Genomic DNA, 22479 nt, shown 5'->3' with positions numbered 1-22479 from the left:
GTACTTTTGTCCGGATAACGCACGCGAGCATGCCACATGTACAATATACAGGGTGACAATAAAATACCCGCAATTCTTTTTGCTCAGGTGTTTGTCCTGTTTTTATTACTTTTCGTTTACAATGAATGTTATATTTGAATTCCACGGGAAATCCTGTATATCCTAGTGCTACCCTCTATGAACTTTTCTGACATTATACGATTCAAAAATGGTGAAAGAAACTCGTATCTCGGCTATGAATTTGTACAAAAAGGGGCATAAAGCAAAAGCTATATCGAAACTGCTCAAAATGCCACTTAGAACCGTGAACGACGATATCAAACGATACAAGGAGACTGGTGGATGTGAAGATAGACAAGGAAGGGGGCGAAAACCAATAGTTATTACTTCGGATAATCTCAACAAAATACGTTGCCGAATTTATCGCAATTTTGTCCAATCAATGCGACAAATGGCTAAAACCATTGGCATTAACCGTGAATCGCTTCGATTGATGGTCAAAAACGGTCTAAAATACCATTCTTATAAGCTGATTCGGTGTCATTATCTGACGGAAGAAATGACAAAGCAGCGACGGAGGAAAGCGAGGAACTTGCTTTAGCTGCTCGCGTGTGGTCGTCTCTGTTCTGTGCTTTTTACGGATGAAAAAATTGTGGCGGCACGTGAACAAACGCGCCGCCTCATAGACGACGTGCCGATCAGCGCGTTGCGACAAGACGCATTTCGGCTGTTCGGGCGAAAGTTCCCGGAACGGCGAGGACCGTCGTCTGTATACATTGTCGAATAATCGAGAACGTTCTCGTTCGATGCGTCAGACGACGGCCCTCTTGAAAAGCGGTCCCGGGGACACACAAAAAGGGCAGTCAGGCCTCAAGTGTGGCACGAGCAACAACGTTCCGAGCGATCTTAGACAAAAGCGTAATAAACGATTTACGAACGTATATGTGTGGATTATTTCACCCTAACGCCGAATTTCCCCACAAAATGTTTACAATTGAGCAACGTCATAACTGTCAGAACGATAGACAATTATTGCCAAAGGGCTCAAATAAGTCAGCAAAGCGAGTTTCTGTGCAACGTCACGATTTTCCGACTTCTGTAATGGTTTGGGCCGGCATTTGCGCGACAGGCAAAACACCGTTGGTTTTTGTCGGTACAGAGGCTAAAAAATCAACGCCATCACCTATCAACAACGCATCCTTAAAGATGACTGGGCCCCGGCGCATTCGGCCCAATCGACAATGAGAATGTGCAAAGAGCTGTTTTCGGAGGTGTGGAATAGAACGATATGACCATCAAATTCACCCAATCTCAACGCAAGGGATTATTCAGTTTGGTCAATTATGGACAGAAAAATCTCTTCTAAACAATACACCACCGTAGAACAATTAAACTCTACTTTAGAAAGAGTCTGGAATCAAATTACTACTGAAGAGTGTGCGACCATCGCAAATAATTTTAAGAAACGTCTCAGAGCTTGTGTGAAGACTAAAGGAGGAGATTTTGAAAAATTATTGTAAAATTTTATTTAGCGTTTTGTATTCTTTAAAATAAAATCCAAATTTTTTAATTCGATGAGTTTTCATAGAGTTATCGTCTTCGAAAGTATTGCGGGTATTTCATTGTCGCCCTGTATATCACACGCAGGCATAATGTGTGCCAACTACCGAACACGTATACCAACAGCGATTGTGGTGATTTTCAGTCTAACATTATACTAATGAATTTTGGAATAATAATTGTTGGTTTTTTTATAATTTAATTCAAATTAACAGTAGGTGCATTTACTCCGTGTTTGACGAGTATAATCGTCATCGGTTGATTTTTATTACGCACGTAGATACATATTTCCAAAACAAAATTCGACCGCTACAGGGTTAATCCAAACGTTGGACAGTTTTTCTGCTCGAAAAAATCACTCCCAATTCGACCGTGTCAACAACAACAACCCATTCTGTATATCTCAACTATCGGTAATTGCCTTCTTCTATTCCTGGACATCACTGTGTGCACCCTAAAGAGTGTAGGTAAAGTTTCCTGCACGATTGAATTAGTAAGAACACAATCGGCGTACCGGTTGTCCTTTTCGATCCTCGTGGGACACGCAGTTGATATACGTGGTCTCGCACGTAAATCCACCGGCACGGAACGTGGCCGGCGCGGATAATTGAAGTTTGAAAAATATATGAACGGCCGACGAATTTCAGGATAAATCGGGAAAACAATTTCGTAGGATAATCGCGGCAGCAGGGGAACGCAGGAAAGACGTTGTCGCCGCGGTTTGTAACAACAAGGCGAAATGAAACATGAATAAAATATATAGAACGACTGCCCTCTCCCCTTTCCATCCAGGAGGATGTCGACCGTATGTTCGAATGATTTAGCATCCCGGAAAGCTTTGCAGGTCCCGGTGAATCGCAAACGGGTTCCACCTACTTCTTCCTTTATGTTTTTTACCCGTCCCCTTTCCCTATCCCATCGTGTTCCCTTTGCCTCACTTGCACAGCTCCTACTCATTTTTATTCCACCCCTTTTACTCAGCACCTCACGATTTCATTCATCCGCGTGATTCATCTCCCTCTTCGTCTTCTACCGGGACTTACTTTACGTAGATTTTGTTACCTCGCCCCTATTTTTCATCTGCCATCATCAACCCGTGGTTTTGTTATTTTTCTTTAATAAGAAACACATTCCAATTTTGAGTAGCTGATTTTAATGAAACTTTTAGGTCATTTAATAGGCTCTTACAAATACAGTAAAACTTGGTTTGGTATCCGAAACGCTCTACTCTACGGCGTAAGCACCCGTTCATCCCCACCACTGAGAGGATTCCCCTTGGAACCAGTCAGGCATACAATGTAACACGCAGGCGGCTTCCAAAGTGGGAGCCCTAAAAAGATTAAATGCCGCATCTCGGTGAGACAACACTAATGCAACAATGAACATTTTTTATTTTTTTTGCAATGAATCTTTTACTAACGTATTTATGAGATTTTTCTGATTAAAACAAGACCGAGCACGATATAATTTGAATTATATTTACTTATGAATATTGATTATATGCCATAAATAATTAATAAGTAAATATGATCCAAAGTGTACCGTGTTTGGTACCATTTCAATAAAAAAAATCTCACATATGCGATAGTAAAAGTTTTATTGAAAAAAAAACGAAAATAAAAATTTCCATTGTTACCTTAGTGTTATTTCATCGACACGCAGGTATGTAAACTTTGTTGTCGCCTCGACGCTAAGTCACTCTTTCTCTTTTATTCGCTGTCCTTTTCTACGTTCGGCTTTGATTGTATATTTACAATCGATTTCTCTACTTAGTAATCACCCGGGCTCCAGTCCCAATTTTCGCGTACTAATCCAAGTTTTACTGTAAATACAATACCTCCCCCTCCCCCCCTCCCAAAGAGGCATCTTCATCAGAGAACATTGGCTCCAAACTCATTTAACAAAGAATCACAGATGATGAACAACTTCAAAGAATACGTAATGCACGTAATATGTTAAGTTATAACGCATAAATTGGGAAAACATAAAGGTAAAAATAGTAACTTAATATTCTACTAATGTTTAACTACTAGTACAAGGGGTTTATAAATCAAATCTAATTTTTGAAGCTAGAATGATGAATCCGTTCTTGAAAATGGACAACATTACCATTATTTTTTATCTATTTTAACAAATAATCCTTCTGTCTGTAACATTTGTTATTCAAATTTTAGTACCCGAAATCAATAACAAAGCTAGTATAACCCATCATTTTTCGTCTTTGCTTAACATGAACAAATAAAGGTAATGGGAGAATTCATAAAGATTGTTTCCAAAGGCCTCTACTGCGTATTTTATACAGCATAATAATATCAATTCTAATGAATTGCCTCCAGTTTTTACGAACGCTTTATATAAACTACTTTTAATATTCTATAACAATACTTTGTAAATAGAATCCTTAATTAAATATATATGAATCTATTCGACTTTAGTTTCTACAAGTTGCTTCATAAAAATTGGTATTTGCACACACTTCTACAGTGTAGTAATCTGTCTTCGCCTAATAAAATTCGTATAATATTCAATATAATATCAAATGCCAGTACTAAAACGATCATTTCATGCGCAACAACCTAATATGTACATCATTTTGGCCGTACCCTATACAGGGTGTTCGGGTTAAAAAAACATGCAAACTACTGGAAAACTATCCATTGCATGAAAAAATGGTTCAGACAAGAAATTAATGACTTCAAGGGTGCATAATCTGGTGTAATTAGATTTTTTGTAGACGGCCAGGTAGATGTCATATGAAGATGACATACGTTTTTGTAAATCGAATTATATGTATAGATTTAAATGCAGCAATCGACCCGTCTCGATTTCCCTAGAAAAATGTATTAACCTATTTACGTCGAAAAATCATTAGTTTAGAAAATATTTTAATCTCAATACGTATTGCAAAGTGATTGTCATTTCAGGAAAGGTGCAGACATGTGTACTTACTAATATATATCACTTTGCAATATTGAGATTAAAATATCTTCTAAACTAATGATAGTTCGACATAAATAGGTTAATACTTGTTTCTAGGATATGTCGAAACGGACCAAGTACTGTATTTTAAACTATGATTTCCCTTAGAAAACGTCTGTCACCTTTATATGGCCTCTGTCTGACCATCTAAGAAGAGACTAATTAGACTAGATTATGTCCCCCTTGAAACCATACACTTCGTGTCTGAACCATTGTTTCATACACTGGATAGTTTTCCAGTTGTTTGCATGTTTTTTTTTATAACCGGACACCCTGTATAAAACTTCAACATCGCAAAGTATTCCCGTCTTGGTTCCGACTTTACCCCTTCAAAATCTTTTGGTACAAATTCCTTGTACAAATAGGAGTTCCCAGATTCTTGGGAAAAATCTCTCGATTTTTCTCTTCTTCCCTTTCTTTGTGCCCCGCCAACCCTTCGTCCTTAGCTCCCAAGAGTACCGTGCCCAGCTAGGTATCTGCGAAATTTCATCTCTACTGATACCTTCCAGATGCCGTACATATTTTATAAATCTTGCCTGCCTTGATCTCTCGTTCTGACGCCATGCGTGCGCTCTGCATATTGGAAGTAAATGTGCGATCGTTAAAGAAAGTAAGACTGACATTGCGACTCATCGAATCCATATGCAGCGTCGGTGAATAGATTTTCTATTCTACTGAATAATATTTGCTGTCACTGATGTTTCCTACGCGTGTTACATTACGTGGATGTAGCGATGTACAGAATATTGTGAAGGTGGTGGTAGAACATAACCGGTGAGTCTGCATAAAAGAACACGTAATAAACGTAGAATAACGTTTTCTTCCGTGGGGATTTATTTTCAAAAACATCAAACCTGAAGAAGAAACATGATAATTCGATACTATTAAAAAATAAATAAGAATAGTATGTGTAATGTTGGGTGGTTCGTTTGTCTCTTATGCAGGGTTATTCATTAAGGCGACATTTTTTTTATCTTTATACAAAACATCAAATGTTTACAAACGAAAATTTTTGGATTGTGTATTATAAAGTTGAATATGCAATAATTACACAGGGTGGTTAAAAAAAGGGTTTGAAGCTTCTAGGGTAGATAGTACTCGTCAATTCATGAAAAAAAGGTCCTAATAAACATAGGTCTAAAAATTAATAAATACAAAATTATAAACAATTTTTTGTTTTGGTTAAAGCGACCGACTTTCTAGCTCCGGAGCTATCGTACCGTATGGAACCAATGGATTACCTTATCATATCTTACCATTTCTTCTTTTTCTGATTACAGAAAGTTTTTTGCGATTTTTTGTAGTTTTCTTTTACAATGTTCGTAATTGTTTCCATACGGTGCAATAACTCACAACACGAAGTTCACTCACTTTAACCAAAATAAAAAATTGTTTATAACTTTGAAAATACTAATGTTTCGACTCATATTTATTAGGACTTTTTCTCGTCATTTGGTAAGCACTACTGTATTTACCCTAGAATTTATAAACCGTCTTTTTTTTTTAATTTTAAATTCCCACTACGAGTTTTTCTACAGGCGACTATCTCTTTATCAAAATTTTCTATAACATTTTCGTATAATTGCAACTCAGTGCTGTCAATAACACTCTAGATCTCGCCTTTGAGCTGTTCAATTGTTTGCTGGTTATTCGCGTAGATCTTTCCTTTTACGTAGGCTCACATGAAGGTGCGCAACATCCAACGGTGTTTGATCGCATAATTTTAGTGGCCAAGTGGCATTACCATTCCTTGAAATCACACGACTTTAGAAATTTCTTTGCAACAAAGTTATTGTATAGGCTTCAGTTCTTGAGTCATTTGGATTTTATACATTTTTAAGTATATAATCCTTCCTAATAATTCGCCTTGAGGGTGATATCTAAAAGGCCTATTTGCTGTGAACGGCCTGAAATTGACGTTATCGGATCTTCTGCCAAGGTGCGTATCCATTTGTTATGTACCTCGTATCGTATCACCGTTGCGTATCATCGTTGCGTGCGTATCCGTATGAAAACAGATGATACGACCTGTTACGAAAAATAGAGTATCAGTTCCTCCTGTGACTACAATGAGTTCACCTCTTGAGTTAGCAGTGGCCTTCTACATTTTTATACAGAGAAATATAATATAAAACCAGTGACTACTTATCCTTGAGAAGAACTGCACGCAGAACAAAATCTAGATTGTTAAATGCGAGAAAGAAACTGGTCGATTATTATTCGAAAGAAGGAAGACTATTGCATAACAAAATTAAATTGCAATGCTTACAATATAGCTAATAACAAGAATATTCCGTATTCCACAATCTTCACGACGCATGTGGCGTAATTAACAAAAACCATTCAAGAATGAATGCATGTGCGCGTGCGTGAGTTGCACATGGCACATGGCAACTGTGGCGTGTGGAAGACTTCCCACCCCAAAGTTGTTCAAATGAATATCGCGACATCGCTTGATGTGAGCACGAAAACCCAACAAATGACCGATCGGTCCGTTGGCGTACCTTCGTATCACATTTCCATGCACAATGATGCAACGCTTGCTCATCCGCATTGATACACAATAGTGTTACGATAAAAAGGTACGCAACAAGTGGATACGCCCCTTATCACTTGCACGAAATAATGCGATATTTTCTGAGGAACGGCTTGGACGAAGACGTCTTCGTGATGCAGCGGTCTCTATAGAACCAGTGTTTCAAATCTTTTCACTACATTGCGAATTAGATATTCTCTAAGGCTTACTGTCCACTAAGGCAGGACACTTCCATCACTTCCATGTAGCGACCAATGTAAATAGTGGTCGTCGTGTTGTACGCTACGCTGAGGTGTCTGTGACGAGATGTCTTAGTGGACAGTTTGGCCTAAGTCGATTATGTCGAAGATAAAAATCCCAAAATGGACGAAAATTTTTTTTTATCGAACGAAAATTTTTATAATAAGATGACACTGTATAAATACGAAATTCTACTGTATACGACTCCATCGCTTTTAGTATGGCGCTAAAGATACCTCTGTTCTTTTCTTCACCGCATGCCTTTAAGCCTGTAGCAGACATTTAAGGCTCCCACAAACCAACGCGAATTATTCGCAGCGATAAATTTTGTATAGATAAATTTTTGCGGAAATTTTTCGCATTGGTGTGAACAGTCTCATAAGACGCCATACATTTTAAACTGTTACGAATCTGTCGCCACGAAATATTCGCTACCGTTGCGAATATATGTTTGTGGGAGCCTTTACGCGTACTTCCCTTTCTAAAATGACCTTCTTATAGACTGTTTACAATTATTAGACTATTTTAAGTCGTTAGTATAGTTTTACTTCAAAGCTCTTTTGCCTGTTCAACACTATTCCCAATTACGTTGTCCTTAAAAAGAATATAATATAAATAAATGTAGGGTACAAGGGGATAATGGCGGTCATTTAAGCAAAATTACAATATAATTGAAAATATGAGATCAACGATTTATTATAAGTTACTATTTACAAATTTAAGCTCTTGACTGAATGACAAAATAATCACTTAGGGATTTATTTCTTAATATCGGTGATTTGTGAAAACAAAAAACGCTTATTATTCTCGACTGCACAGCATCAACTTAGCTAGACCATTGAGATGTGCAACGATAGTTTACGAGACGTGAACAGCAGCAAATTGCACTCCTTAAGGATTTTGTTTTGTGATAAATTATTACTAATAGTAATACCGACTGCCATTACCCCATTCTTCCCTAACTAAAATTCACTATAAAATTGAAATATTCAGAGTAATTGGAGTAAAAAAAAATGAAATATCAAAAAATGTTCGTGTAATATTCAATGGTGAATCCGATTTTATATAACACAGTCGGAATAAATTACGTTATGGATTGTCAAAGCGTTATCTCACAGCAAACGCAAAATCCTTACAGTTCAATGAAGCATATTCTTCGTTCATAAAGAACTAAAGAGTTTCAATTTTAAATAACGGCTTGTCCGATAGCCCAGTTTCTCTCATTCTGTGATTGTTTTTAATTCAGCGTCCATAGTTAATAGCAACTAAATGAACGCATGGCCTTTGAAAATCATTCGCCGCCGTTAAAAATTCGAGAGATTTCAATGCGATTAATTAACATATTTGTGAATTGCAGAAATGTTTCTATTTTCACGTGAAAAATAATTATACTATTTTTGTTATTCGCCACCAAAAATCACGGTACAAACAGATTGAATCGAAACGCAGTCTATGTGCAATTGGCACTCGCAAGGTAAACATTGACCTATATTTTGGTAATGAAAATAAACGACGCGAACAGATTACAGGATTAAACGCATAATTAAAATTAAAGGGGAAAATTAAACTGTATAACATTTGTGTAGCCGCGGGCTACGAAAGTCTAATGAATAAATAACATTTTACAACGCAAATAACAGATGCAGACAAATTGCGAGATTAAGGATTAAATTGCAACTAAATTAACACACAGATGTCTATATGTATGTGCATAATTAGAAAGTGTTGAGTGTTGGCACTATTAACGAGAAAGGCAAATTGCAAAGCTTATCAAAAGCTTGAATTAACAGGATAACTTTGAACTGTCAATGAAAATTACAATGGTAGATCTTGAAAGTACAAAATCAAATTTTTTAACACAAGATATTTGAAAAAAAAATGATTACTTTCTCTATTACCTGCTTTAAGGGATTACATACCTTTGAGCTATTAAGAGGGAAAATTAAAAAATTTATTTGTATATGCAGAATTATTGTTTATTCAAAATTCAACATTTACAACCTATTATATGTTATTTCCTTAATAATTTCTGAAAAATTGAGTTATATATCTATCAACAGAAGAAAATCGTTACCATTTAACTATAACCCGTTTCATCCAAACACCATCTGCGGTACCAGATATATCTTTGTGGGCTTTTATCTGAAATAAGCTTTGTGATTTTATATCAAAGTAGACAGAAGGAACTAGTACTTGCCAAAGCCATCCGATTTTGAAAATGTCAGTATTTTACAAAATGACGGCTGTTTGAACTTAAATTTGTAGTTTCCGACATAAATTTTCAGCTTCGTTGGGAGCCCACAAAAAGGTTACATTCCCGGGTGTGCGTAAGACAATACTAATGCAACGATCAAACTTTTTTATTTTTGATTCTGCATTAATGAAACTTTTATAAACAAATTGGTAAGATTTTTGTGATTAAAATGATACCAAACACGACGCAATTTGGGTCATATTTGCTTACGATTTATGAGAATCGATAATGAACTAATATGAACTATTAAGACTGTCTACGTGAGTAAATATGATCCAAATTATTTATTAGTACGTAGTATTTAAACTCAATTAAATTGAGAATTGTGTGCTCACATTGCATTGATATCTTTGAAATGTAACAATTTTTGAGGTTATGTAGTTGATAGCAAACGAACCATAAGACGGTTCATTCGATATTCCATCTCACGAGCGATCCGCGCCATTGTAAAAATAGAACAATTACCTCAAGTGAAAAGTAACTAAACCAACGTAAGTCTGTAATGTAACAAAATATTGTTTGCTCTGTGTGCAGTAAGTAAACTGGACCTTCATGCGAAATTAGATTCTTTAATCTTCGCGCACTGAATACTTACCTGAGCAGCGAATTTTCACCTACAGTAAATGTTCTGATATATTTGCTATGGAATACGATATTGTATTCAATTTTGAATGCATTATTTTTTCGAAATGCTTTTTTCAAATGACATTAGAAAAGACAAAGTGATTGTTTATACTACTGTGATGAGATCCGATTCCTCGGTAGTCAACTCCCACAACAGGCGGGTCAAAATGACCGAATATTCGATCTGTGAAGGTTAAAGTAATTAAAAATAAAAACAGAAGTAAAAAATAGGAAATCCTTCCTTTTGTTAAAGATTTTACAAGAATGTTTCCAAAGTTCTGGGAATTACGTTATAAATTTTTTATTTTATTAATTTTCATCTATATTACATTGTAATTTTTCGATGTAATTCGATTTAACTATATGCACTTGCTCCAGCGCAGAACTAGTTTTGTTAAGGTATGAAAAGAAAAACTTTTTGGGTGTTTCTTTTATCCACTGTTTTACGGCTCATTTTATGACATTTGAGTCCTGAAATCGCACACCACATAGAAATATTTGCAATTTTGGAAACAGATTCTAGTCGCTGGGTGTCAGATCAGGCGAGTAAGGTGGATATGGGAGTAATGCTCATCGCAATTTGTTTAAAACTACTTTTCCAAAAAAAAATGGCTCTTCGATAATTTACTGCGTCTTCCATAGTTACAAAATTAACACTTAAAAAACATTGGCTAACATCCTTGGAAAAGCCTGTCAGGACTTGTGTCTACCTAAAACGACTTGTTTTTATTATAATATTTCTGCATTATTCAATCGGATCGCAATTCTCAAAACGTTGGAAATACACTTCGTATTAAGCTCAGAATAGCGCACAAAATTTATTAAAACTGTGTGAAATTTTGTTCCTATTTTATTTCATTTCGGACGACTTTATATGCTCCAGATGCATAAAATCCGTACTCTAATAATTTTGTTATGCGAGATATTGTATCGGATTTCACTTCTCGGGATAGGTTACAGCTCAGCGTTTTGCTGACATCAAAAAAAGATACCCTCAAATGTATTATGTTGTGTATTATTATTCAATCACTTTAATGCATCATAAATAAACGACACAACTCGTATCCTTGATAGCTTAGCGTGTGAGGTTATAGCAATTTTATAACGGAAAGGACGTATCTTCGCAACGTTCGCCAAATACATGTTATACGCTGAATATATGACGGTATAACACACAGGCCGGAAATAAAAGTCGAATTTCGTTATCCCCATAAAAGTGCAAGGTGTGATGCACCGCGTTTATGTCCTCGACCACTCGTTACGAAAGCGTTCGAAAATTCAAACATGAGCGAACACGTACTGCCGGAATATATATGTATGTATATGCTTTCCAATACTGAATTTTGGAAAATGGTGATATGCATCGGCCATTTTGTATCTATTTACATTTTGAACTCTCTATAGCCCGAATTTTTTCGTGACTATACAAGAATTTATGTAAGGTGAAACCAACGAATATCAACATCTAAATTCAAATAAACAATTAATTTACAATTTTCAAAGATATTACAATTACAGAGATTCCTCGATGAATGCGATACAAGCAACACCGTTATTCCCACCACTGGGGGAGTCCCTATGTGGAACCAATCAAAACGGAGTAAACAGAAGCTAAGCAGAGGCTCGGCTTCGGATAAAAAAAGAATTTATGACGGTCTGAAGACTTTTTCGTCTTGCCATGGATATTTCCAAGTAGACCGAGTAGGTCGCACTCATCGAGACATTACTGTACTCCGATATCTCAAGCTGATAATCACTACAAAGAATCTTATCGGTTACCGAAGAGAGAACAAAACAACCCACTTGTGCTTCATAATCAAAATAAAAGCCACTAGAATCTGCAGTAGATCATCCCTCGACTCTTGAAGTCCAGAATACTATTGTAACAGACTAAACAGACCTGCATCTCGTTGATAAAAATGTGTAGATTCTAATGGTCTTTCTTTCGATTAATCGAAATTTATTCTACGTTGAGTTATATTGCATTGAATTTATAGTTAAAGACTGCAATTCATTTCCGGACAATCCTAATATCCTGTAATCAAATTGAAACTCACGGCAATATAAAACCACAGACGAGATATAAGAATAGACCTAACATCTTATGGGACTTGGTGTCCCACGAAAATCACGCTGGTTCGAGCACACCTCTACATAAAAGTTTCTGATTTCAGGAACTACGATCGACACTGTGATGACGCACCGCACATACACCCACACGTGATTGCATATAGTGATACATACATACATTATTGCCCAGGTTTCGCTAGCAAGGAATGAAATACTGAAATGGTACGGGAGCTTCTGACGCCCTCGATGGATGGGACAGAAAATTACATTGCATGTTAGGTCTATTCTTATATCTCGTCCGTAATAAAACTTTACCTAAGAAAATATATTTGTATAACAAATTTTTAAAACAAAAATATGAGAGTCTCTAGATATAAAGTAATACAGTAAGAAAGGTTCGTTTTAGAAATTAAAGAAACTACAGGAAACTTAACATACATGGTATCCACTACTGACGAAACTCATGAGTTCACTTCATTTTTTAGATTTTTTCTTGCCTATCGGTAAATATATTCATTTTTTGTTTATTGAAAATTTCAGATTTAAATGTGAGTAAATACGTCTCTCCCATGTGTGAAAAAATGATAAAATTACTCGTCAGTTTAGAAATTGAACGTAGTAACTGTAAGTACATTCAGAAAACTTGATCAAAATTCCATAAAAAAACACTCATCAACAATGTAAAAATACGAATCTTGCAATTTATTAATTATATTATAGCAGAACGACAACCAAGTATGTATTAGATAATTTCTGTTATAAGATGTTATTTCGTAGATTGTTTTCTTTAAGTGTACTTATACTTATACGTATTATAAGTACGTACCAGATTATTTCTCTTACATAAATCCATCTACACGTTACATTCCTGAATTTTGAATGTATAACAATCATCCTTTAGCTGATATTCGTATCTTTTGTTATTATTACTTATACAATTCGTATAATTTTATCAAAACGTAAGCCTAGCTACATCCAATGTCGAAAGACCAGAGGATTCCTTACCTTTCCGTCTTTATTTATTCGTTTCTTTTTCCTTTGTTTCACAGAGATCTTCAATTATACGTGATGGATTTTACGTAATGCTTGAATCAGCGATTCAATGATAATCTCCAGATTGCGTCTTATACCTCTTTCACTCTTTTGAGACCGTTTCTTTTAACGATGAACTCAATATTGCAGTAGTACGAACTATCATACACTCAAGTATGAAGAAAAAAGTAGGTTAAGCATAGTTTTGGAAATGGGATCATATGTCCCAATAGGTCACAATGGTGACAAAAAAAAATTATCACAACTTAGGAAATAAGTTTGTCATTGAAATGTCTTCCAAAATGGTTAACACAGTCAAACGGTTAATAAAATAACTTAATTAATTATAATATTACCAATGGTAAGGCGGAAAACATTCAATATAGAATCGAACTCTACAGCTTAAACATACAGTTCTCGTCCGTTTTCCACCTTGATTGCTGATCATCTATTACAACTTTTCGTTTATAAATTTTATTTATAAAGATAAATAACTGGACTTCGGAGCATATGTCTAAGCAGACATTTTAAAAGTTGCCTTGGAACGTATTACACATCCCGTCATAGTATCCTATGTCGTTGAACTCACCTTAACATCAGCTACTACCCTATGAAGTTAAAAATATGGTGATGCAGAGCTTTCTCGATTATTGTTCCGAAAAAAAAAATAGTTTTATACAATAAATATGAAGTATTAATTAATAATTTATTAATAATTAATTAAAATCTTCTAACAATCTCAGTGTCCCTAAAACTGCCACCTCAAAAATTAAAGTAATTCCAATTTATTTTGACAATTCATTTTGTGCATTAGATATAGATTTAACGGTAAAATTACGACTCTTTCTTTAGTATGACTTCGCCATCACTTCATTTCATTTTTCAACATTAATTTTTAAACACCAGGTATACACAAGTACAGGTATTTCTTTGCTTTTATGTAAATCAGAGTCCCAATATAATAATAATAATAAAATTTATTGTACTCGATTCTTTATACGTTACGTTTGTATTAAGTAAAATAAAAGTTAAAGTTATGTTTACAGGATGCAACTCCGATGACATTGACCTTTACATATGTTGTTAAGGACACTCTTCTGAGTAACTCTAAAGAAGTTTTAGTCGTCGATCGTTTTTTCTTAAAAAGTTATTAGCAAAAAAAATTTGCAACATATACCAGTTATTCCAACCAGTCACTCTAGCCAACTCCGATAAGTATAATCCTTCAGAATTAGTTAGACACAGCTCAAGAAAAAAAGTCATTTAGAGTTGATTAGAGATAGTTTGAGTAAAAGGACTCATTGTTCTCTTAATAACTTTATAATGAAATTGACAACGTATGCGACATCGGTCATTTTACTTATCAATACTATTAAAGTACGATATTAAACTTTTTTGTTAATAACTTTTTAATAAAAAACGAGCGACGATTGTAACTTTTGGAGGATTACTCAGAAAAGTGTCCTTAACAACATATTTCAAAGTCAAATTCTTCGGAGCTGCATCCCCTAAACGTAAATTGTACCAAAATAAATAAACTGGCGGTAATTGGGACATTTACCCCAGCTGTTTCTTTAAAAAAATTCTGTTTAAGCCCACAGTTATGTTTTTCTTACAATTAGAATTAAGTTGAAAACTTAGGAACCTCGACGTCGACTGTTTAGCTCATTCGATGACCTTGCAAACTATACTTGATTCCTCCGATTGCATGGTCCGCTAGCCAATGGTTTTAGAGATAGAAAAACAAAAACGCAAATCCCAAGATCTCTCCCCCTGTTCTCGTTTCCTTATATGTTTGCTCGTATCGCGATACGATGCTTAATAGACGTTGCTCTCGAGACACTTTGCTCTTTGCCTTAATTTCCTTGACCTTCCGATTGGCCTTTCCTTCCAGCGCTAGCCCGAAGTTTTCCTACCCTCTAGCCACGACGATGCTCAATCGAAAGTTCCACTCGAGTTTCACCGCCATGCTTCTGTTTCTTTTATTATTTCGCATTTTTTTCTTTTTTGCCTCCGTTTTCTTTTCGTCACGCCCGCAAGCTTAACGGTTTCCTGTGTGCAAGACTACTTTACGAAGCCCCGTATGCAGCGGTGAATAAAACTAGAACGAAACATCTCGTTTGCTAAAACACACAAAATTTCACGGGAGAAAAGGAAACGGTGGAGCTTGAGGCAAACAAGCTTGGAACAGCGGATTACGAAATAACACTGTTTTGAGGCTGGTATTTACGAATAACAGTGTATCTTTGGAATCATTTTATTTATGGCCAAACCATTTTCGGTCGTAACGATGTAGATACACTGCAAGCCATACGTATTGGGACACCTGCTGTATTTGTATAAAATGTGATATTTCTTACATATTGAACATTTTTCATTGCCTTTGTTTTCTAGTTTTTATTAAAATACACGTTCAACTGTAAGTATTTGTCATTTAGAGGGTCGTCCGCCAGAAGCAGGACACCTAAATATCTACTTGGGTATGTTTAAGGTTATGAAAGTGTGTTTCGGTACAGTGTTGCCCCGTTTGATGGGTGTAATGCCCTGAGAGGAAATTCACTTTTTTCGAAGCCATTTTTTGTGAGATATCAAAGTCATCGATGTTCCTTTTTTAATGCGTTCACATATTTCTGTTGCCATAATAGTATTATAGTCCATGGACGAACAAATTCAACGATGTAAGAATGTTAACCTTCAACTGACCTTCACCCAAAAAAGATCGCGTTTCTGGTGGGAAAGAGAGAAATCTCAGACTTACACGTTACGATCGAAGGGGTGTATTTTTAAAATGTCTGCGAATCATAAAAACGATGAACTTTTCACTAAGGTACAACAAATGATCAAAGTGATGGCTTTTAGTAACAACACACTGTCTAAGACGTTCTTACAATCGCGAATTGTCATTACACGTATAAGAGTACCGTCTGTTTATCAACTTGCTAATGTATCATTACGCTAGTATTGTTGTCATTCGATAGTAGTCTCAATTTATCTATTTTCAATTATACAATTACTCAATTATACAATTTTCTAATTGTAAGATAAACGTTTCACGATGTGGGTGTTCAAAGGAAGAGCGAACCCTTCTTTCCCACCAAAAACGCCATTTTTTTTAGGTGACGGTCAGTTGAAGGTTACCATTCTTACATCATTAAATTTGTTCTTTCAAGAGCTATAACACCATGGCAACAGAAATATGTGAACCCGTTAAAATTAACATTGATGACCTTGATATCTCTAAAAATTGGCTTCGAAGAAAAATGAATTTCCTGGAAGCGCATTGCGCCCATCAAATGTGCCGAAGCAACTATGTACCGAAACATACTTCATAACTTTATATCCAAGTAGATATTTAGGTGTTCGGCTCCTTGTAAATCACCCTGTACATGTATATATATGCCACCACAATCTCCCTATCTTGAGGAAGCAGTGACAAAATGTTTGATATCAAATTTCATCCGGTAGCATTCAAAAACTGGTGCCATGAATGCCAGAACTTGTGAAAATGGTCCATTAACAAATCCTACTATTGTCCCTGCTACAATTATAAACTGTGTGGAATTTTCTTAATCGTTTTTGTAGCATGACAAAAATTAGACTTCCTAGAAATAAAATGAATTTTACTGTATAACAATTTGATCTGTTACTATAAATTTTATACATTTGTAATATTCACGATGTGAATGATAACATTTCATTTATTTTACGCCAGCTTAATAAACATTTTCAATTTTCACAGTTCGCTTTATTTTATTTCTTAATAGTATCACATAGTCATTAGTAGGCTGTAGTTATATGCCAATTCATATCTTACTGAAGTAATTTACTGAAATAAAGAATATAATAAAAATTTATTTATAACTGATATCATTTATATAACAAAGATAAAATGAAAATCTTATTAAAAAATTGTATAACGTACCTATGTCATAATTCATACAACATAGCACCATTTTATCACTTCTTTTTTATTTTTCAGTAAAATCATTTAAAAAGGGAAAATTTGGAAGCTAGGAAGTAATTGATCGAGATCTCCAATAAGATCATCCAGTCCAGGAAACAATAGTTTCATTTAAAACGTATCGATAAGTTCGTCGAAACGTTCGTTCGTAAGAGTCATCGTTGAATTTCAGCGAAGACAATGTTACAGTTTACAGTAGATATCTACTGAAAGAAAATTTCCAACTTCTCCTTTCGACTCAATAAAACTAAGAAGTTTCCTAAACTATCTTCACCATTATCCACAATCTTTCTCCAAGTTTCCATCCTCTCTTTTAGTTATGAACAGGAAGAACTACTTTGACGAATCCTATGCAAAGAATAACTTCAGAACTTCATGTTTGAAAACTTTCTTCTTCTTTATCGCGGTCCACACAAAAGCGTCGTTCCAACCCCGAAATCTCGTTATTCAAAAAAGGGTTGGTTCTAACAACTCTCGAACCGGCACCACTCACGCTACGAACGCCGTCGTCGTTTCTTTCGTTTCCTTCTGTTTCAGAGCTTCTTGTAGTTCGCCTGCTAACCCTGGTTTTCCTCCTTCCGAATAAGTAAAGAAGCCAATAATTTGCGCCTACCCGCCGGATATTCGAGCAGCCTCGCGATGTAAATCGTTGCCGTGGAAAAAGTAAACGGGGCTTGAATTCCGATCGCCGCCAGCTCCTAACCGGCCATTTACATTTAAATTTCGTCGGTTTAGCCGACAAGAAGCTGAGAACCGACGACTGTCGAATCAGTTGAAACGTTTTTGTTAGTTCGACGGAATCTCTCGGACGGTTCGTTTTCGCGCGATTCAATGGCGTATCAGGAGACGTTGGCTTCTTGAAAGTCCCCTTGAACTCATTATTTTACTTTCATAAAAATAGGTATTCCTATTTGGAAGCTTCGATCTACAATGAAACGTCGATTATCCCAATGTCGATCATCGGAAACGGCGTTCGTCCCAAATATTGATTATCGGAATACATGATTGATTATATTCGGAATAGAATTTGCTTATAAGATTGTATGTATGCAGGGTCATTCCCGGGTTGTTGGCCGCCCGGGTGCATGTACAGTATCATCACCCTTATTAAGGGGGGAGACTCCTTTGGGGCCAACTCCGAATCGATCGAAGCGCTGATGTAAACAATCGGATGCTAGCGAAGACACAAAATCGATAATTGGGACGGCTTGCTAATACGACATCTAACGGCAGTACCTACAAATAAATTTTCTTCCCCGTTACCATAAAGTTGGGTTTGTGTATTTGCTACGCGAAGACATTGTTGCCTGACAGTATCGATTTTTGACAATTCTGCCCATCAGGAGAACGATGGAATACCTATGGCTCGTGGCGAGATCTCGATTCTCGCCGAACGCAGGAAAAGAATGGTGCGACTCAAACAGATTCGAGAATGAAACAATACTTACGTACTAATGTGTGCAACGATAAACCTTGCCTATTCGTACTTGCAATGATGCTAATTTTTTTTCATTAATGAAATTACATACGAAATCCTACCGAGAAACAATAGTTATTTATCATTTATTGACCAAATTGATGCAGATGTTATATACTTACACATATATTTCATAAAAAGGACGCAAAAGGTACACAATTAATCGCATACGCTCCCTCAATCTTTTCATTCGTCGCCCAGCGGAAATAGATTTTGAACTAACAACTAATTGCTGCCGCATGCGTACTTAGCGTTTCATCTTCGCTGCGCCCGCACCTAGATTGTAATATACCGTGAATAAATAAGCAGCATGAATTTTGGATAGTGCATTATGAATCACAACGATACGCAGCCTTTTAAACTTTTTTGTCTGCTTCAGCCAACCGTCGGCTAAAGAACGGGAAGCGCACGTGTTGACATTGTCGCTTGACTGTTCCTTCGAATAGCTTTGGCCAACAGGAATAAACGCGCTGCTGAGCGCCGAGCAAGAGGCCGTGGGCTGAACGTGAAAGACCAGCGACCGACGATCGAAATACAATATAAACAGATAAGCAATGAAACGCATGAATGAAAATTTAATCTTTTATAGTTTTCAGTATACATTCATTAAAGTGTCACGAATGAACTGAGGAGATTCTGCCGGTGGAAATGAGTCCAAATACGATATCATTCGGAGTATTTTCAGTAATATATCATTTTTATCCGCAACATTACGTATGAGTAACATTGTTCAATTACACTCGAATTTGGACGCATTTTAATTGGGAGAATCTCTTCAATTCATTCATGACATTTTCATTAATATGTATTGAAAAATGTAAAAGTTTAAATTTGCACTTATCCATGAATCCTTACCTGCTTACATTGTATGCTGATGGACGGTCGCTGGTCTTGGACCTTCGGCGATCAACGCTCGGCAGCGCGTTTATTCGTACTCGTAGTGGCAAAAGTTGTTCGAATGGTTTATTCGATGTCTTTGATTATAAGAGACTGTATGGAAGAAGAATAGAATTACAGAAGAAATATGGTGATACGATTTTAGATGTAAATGTATAAATTCTAAATAATGTGAGTGTGAGTCAATTACTTGTTTGCTTAATATGTATTATAAAGGAGCAGTGCTTCTGCGTGGTCTCGGATAGTGCCCAAAATATTCCGAAGTTGGAATGAGTAATTCACTTTCAAGCTCTTGCTGAAGTGTATTTTGTAATTTTCTTGTAGCAGTGGTGTAAGAGATAGTCTTAGTTTTGAATCGTGGATGCTCGGTGTTAATGCTCGACGCAATTGTGCAATTTACGAAGTTATTTATAACAGGATACACTGGGTCTTGGTTGCTTGATCTTCTCCGTAATTTGCAAATGATTCGTAAGGCGTTGAACCATCCACATCGATGACAGCAGTATATTATTAATATCAGAATAACGGTTCCTAGTATGACACCTAATATGATGGTCCAGTTTCTTCTGGTCTTTATCCGGTTTTGTAACTCTCCATTTCCTCGATGGTTCTTGTTTGCTTATTGGCTATTCCTAGGTCTGCAAAGTTGATATTGGTTAATTTAATGGGCTTCAGTGGTGTAGGAATTACCTTATTGAAGCTTGGCGGTGTAAAACAACAGTCATATGATGGTGTTGGGGCAGTAGGCACGTAATATGTGATATTCCTTTTTTCAGTGTACTGGATTCCAATAGAACATGGAATGTATATCCTTTGCAGCTGATTTCTAGTTGTATGAAGCCTGTACCTTGGAGAGCTACGTCTACTATGTTATCCGGTGATTTTTCGCAAATACCAGTTAAATTCGTGGGATTTGGTAGAGTGTAAATCCATGTATTGTTGTTTACATAATTCCATATTTCATCGACTGTGGCTACTGTTCTGATTTTTCAATCCGTTGGTAGATGAATCAGTAGATAGGAGTTCCTCCTCGCTGGTATCCCGGCTGGCTGCTTCCCACAGCTATATGTTGCTGCAGATGTACTTGTAATTCATATACTCACTGCACCTCGTAAGATCTCGCAAAAAGGAGAATTGGGTTTTGGATACGGATAGAAGTAGAAAAGGTTCTTTAGGTTCTATATAAGAGGAGTAAGAATTATTTGGAGATAGTGTAGAAAAAGGAGTTAGATGATAGAATTAAAAATATGTTTCACTCACTAATGGAATTTTAAAGTAGAATACAATAATTTTATTGATTACAAACACTCGCAACGTTATTAATTTGTAGAGTCTGCTTATGTTGTCTGTGCTGACTAGTAATTTTGAGTGTTGCTCTTTCATATAATGCTTTGGCTCTTTTTGGATGGTATTTGGTGTTATTATCAACGGTGAAGCTATATTATGCATTGCAAGATTGATGGCTTCCATGTATGTATTTAATTGGTGTGAAATTCTATAAATAAGTGTGGGATTAAACTAGATAAAACAGTTAATGCATATACAGGGTGTAACATAAATGTTGTGCGACCCGGAAATGGGGCACTCGGGGGGTGAATTGGAACAACTTTTTCCTTAGCAACAATGTAATCTGAGGCTTCGTTACCGAGATATTAACGAAAAACCGCGACCAATCAGAGCGCGAGTTTCCCAGCCGAGTTCCCGCGCTAGCGGTGGCTACGCGCTACGCTTGTACTACGAAGCTCCGAACAAGTAGGTCAGCATGTATCGCAGGAAACTGCGTATAATAGCAAATAAAAAAGACGTAACAAATAAAATCATACTTTTTATCATCTGTCGTTTGTTATTTAAAGAGATTAATGAATGAAACGTAAATGTAGGTAAATTATGTGTAACGTAAAAAGACGAATGCACATTTACTTTTTTGTAAATTCCTTTTTACAAATTTGTAAATTTCCTTTTCAAATAACGTGTGAGCGCAAAGGTAATTTAACAGAGAATACACGAGAAGTGATCGTAGTTCGGTATTGGTATAAAAATTCGTAGTTTAATAACGGTCAACAATGTTACTGAAAATGAATAAATTTCTTCATAAAGCCCGAAAAAATATTTAGGTACAGAAACTTGCAGAATTATCGCCGGAAATAAGTCATAGCTTGCGTTAAATTAAAAAGATAATAATCAGCAATAAATTGATTAGAACTCACCCTTTCGGAAATTCACCTGCAGTTTGCAAACCTGTGTCTATATATATGGATATGTATAGAAAGATGTATTTAAGTATAGTGATGTAAGGTACAACGATATGAGATATTAAACACGTGCTCGTTACTCGGAGGTACCATACCGACTGCTTTGTCTTCGTCTTTCGTTTACCCGTTTCCCCAAAAAACAGCTGTTTTTGCTAATCGCGCCGTTTGCAAGGTCGCGTTGCTTAAAAATACACGGCGTTGCGCCGGAGACACACACACACACACACACACACATACACACTCGATGCCTCCTACCTCTCTCGTTCCTACATAAGTGATACAAGTGTATTAATTATTAATACGTTGTGACATCATTAGTTCTAAAGTAATTTGGGAAAGTTTGGTATCAAATCTATTAAGGAACCTGTTACTTATTCTACTATTATAATTGCGTGTGTCTTCGCTCTCTTTCAAAGAATATAGAGAATTATTAAAGTTACGGATAGGTCACGATACGAATTTGAGTTTTAAATAAATTACTTGTGTGGTTATGATCGTCTAACAGATTTTTTATGTCTAATCATGGTATAATCGTCATTTTCTGCGTTCCCTACTATCCAATGAAATGCGTCAAATAAAGTATTCGGTAAGTGTCGC

At 36.1% G+C, this 22479-nt stretch overlaps 1 protein-coding gene across 1 annotated transcript in view; it reads left to right on the top strand.

Annotated features, from left to right (window-relative positions):
• LOC107191229 (matrix metalloproteinase-2-like) overlaps nucleotides 1-22479 on the top strand; it is a 90741-nt gene that overhangs the window by 40053 nt on the left and 28209 nt on the right. The gene's annotated exons all lie outside the window — the stretch shown is intronic.

Source organism: Dufourea novaeangliae, unplaced genomic scaffold (genome assembly GCF_001272555.1).
Source record: "Dufourea novaeangliae isolate 0120121106 unplaced genomic scaffold, ASM127255v1 scaffold254, whole genome shotgun sequence".
NCBI classification, from domain to species: domain Eukaryota; kingdom Metazoa; phylum Arthropoda; class Insecta; order Hymenoptera; family Halictidae; genus Dufourea; species Dufourea novaeangliae.
This window is presented reverse-complemented; position numbering and strand designations above follow the sequence as displayed.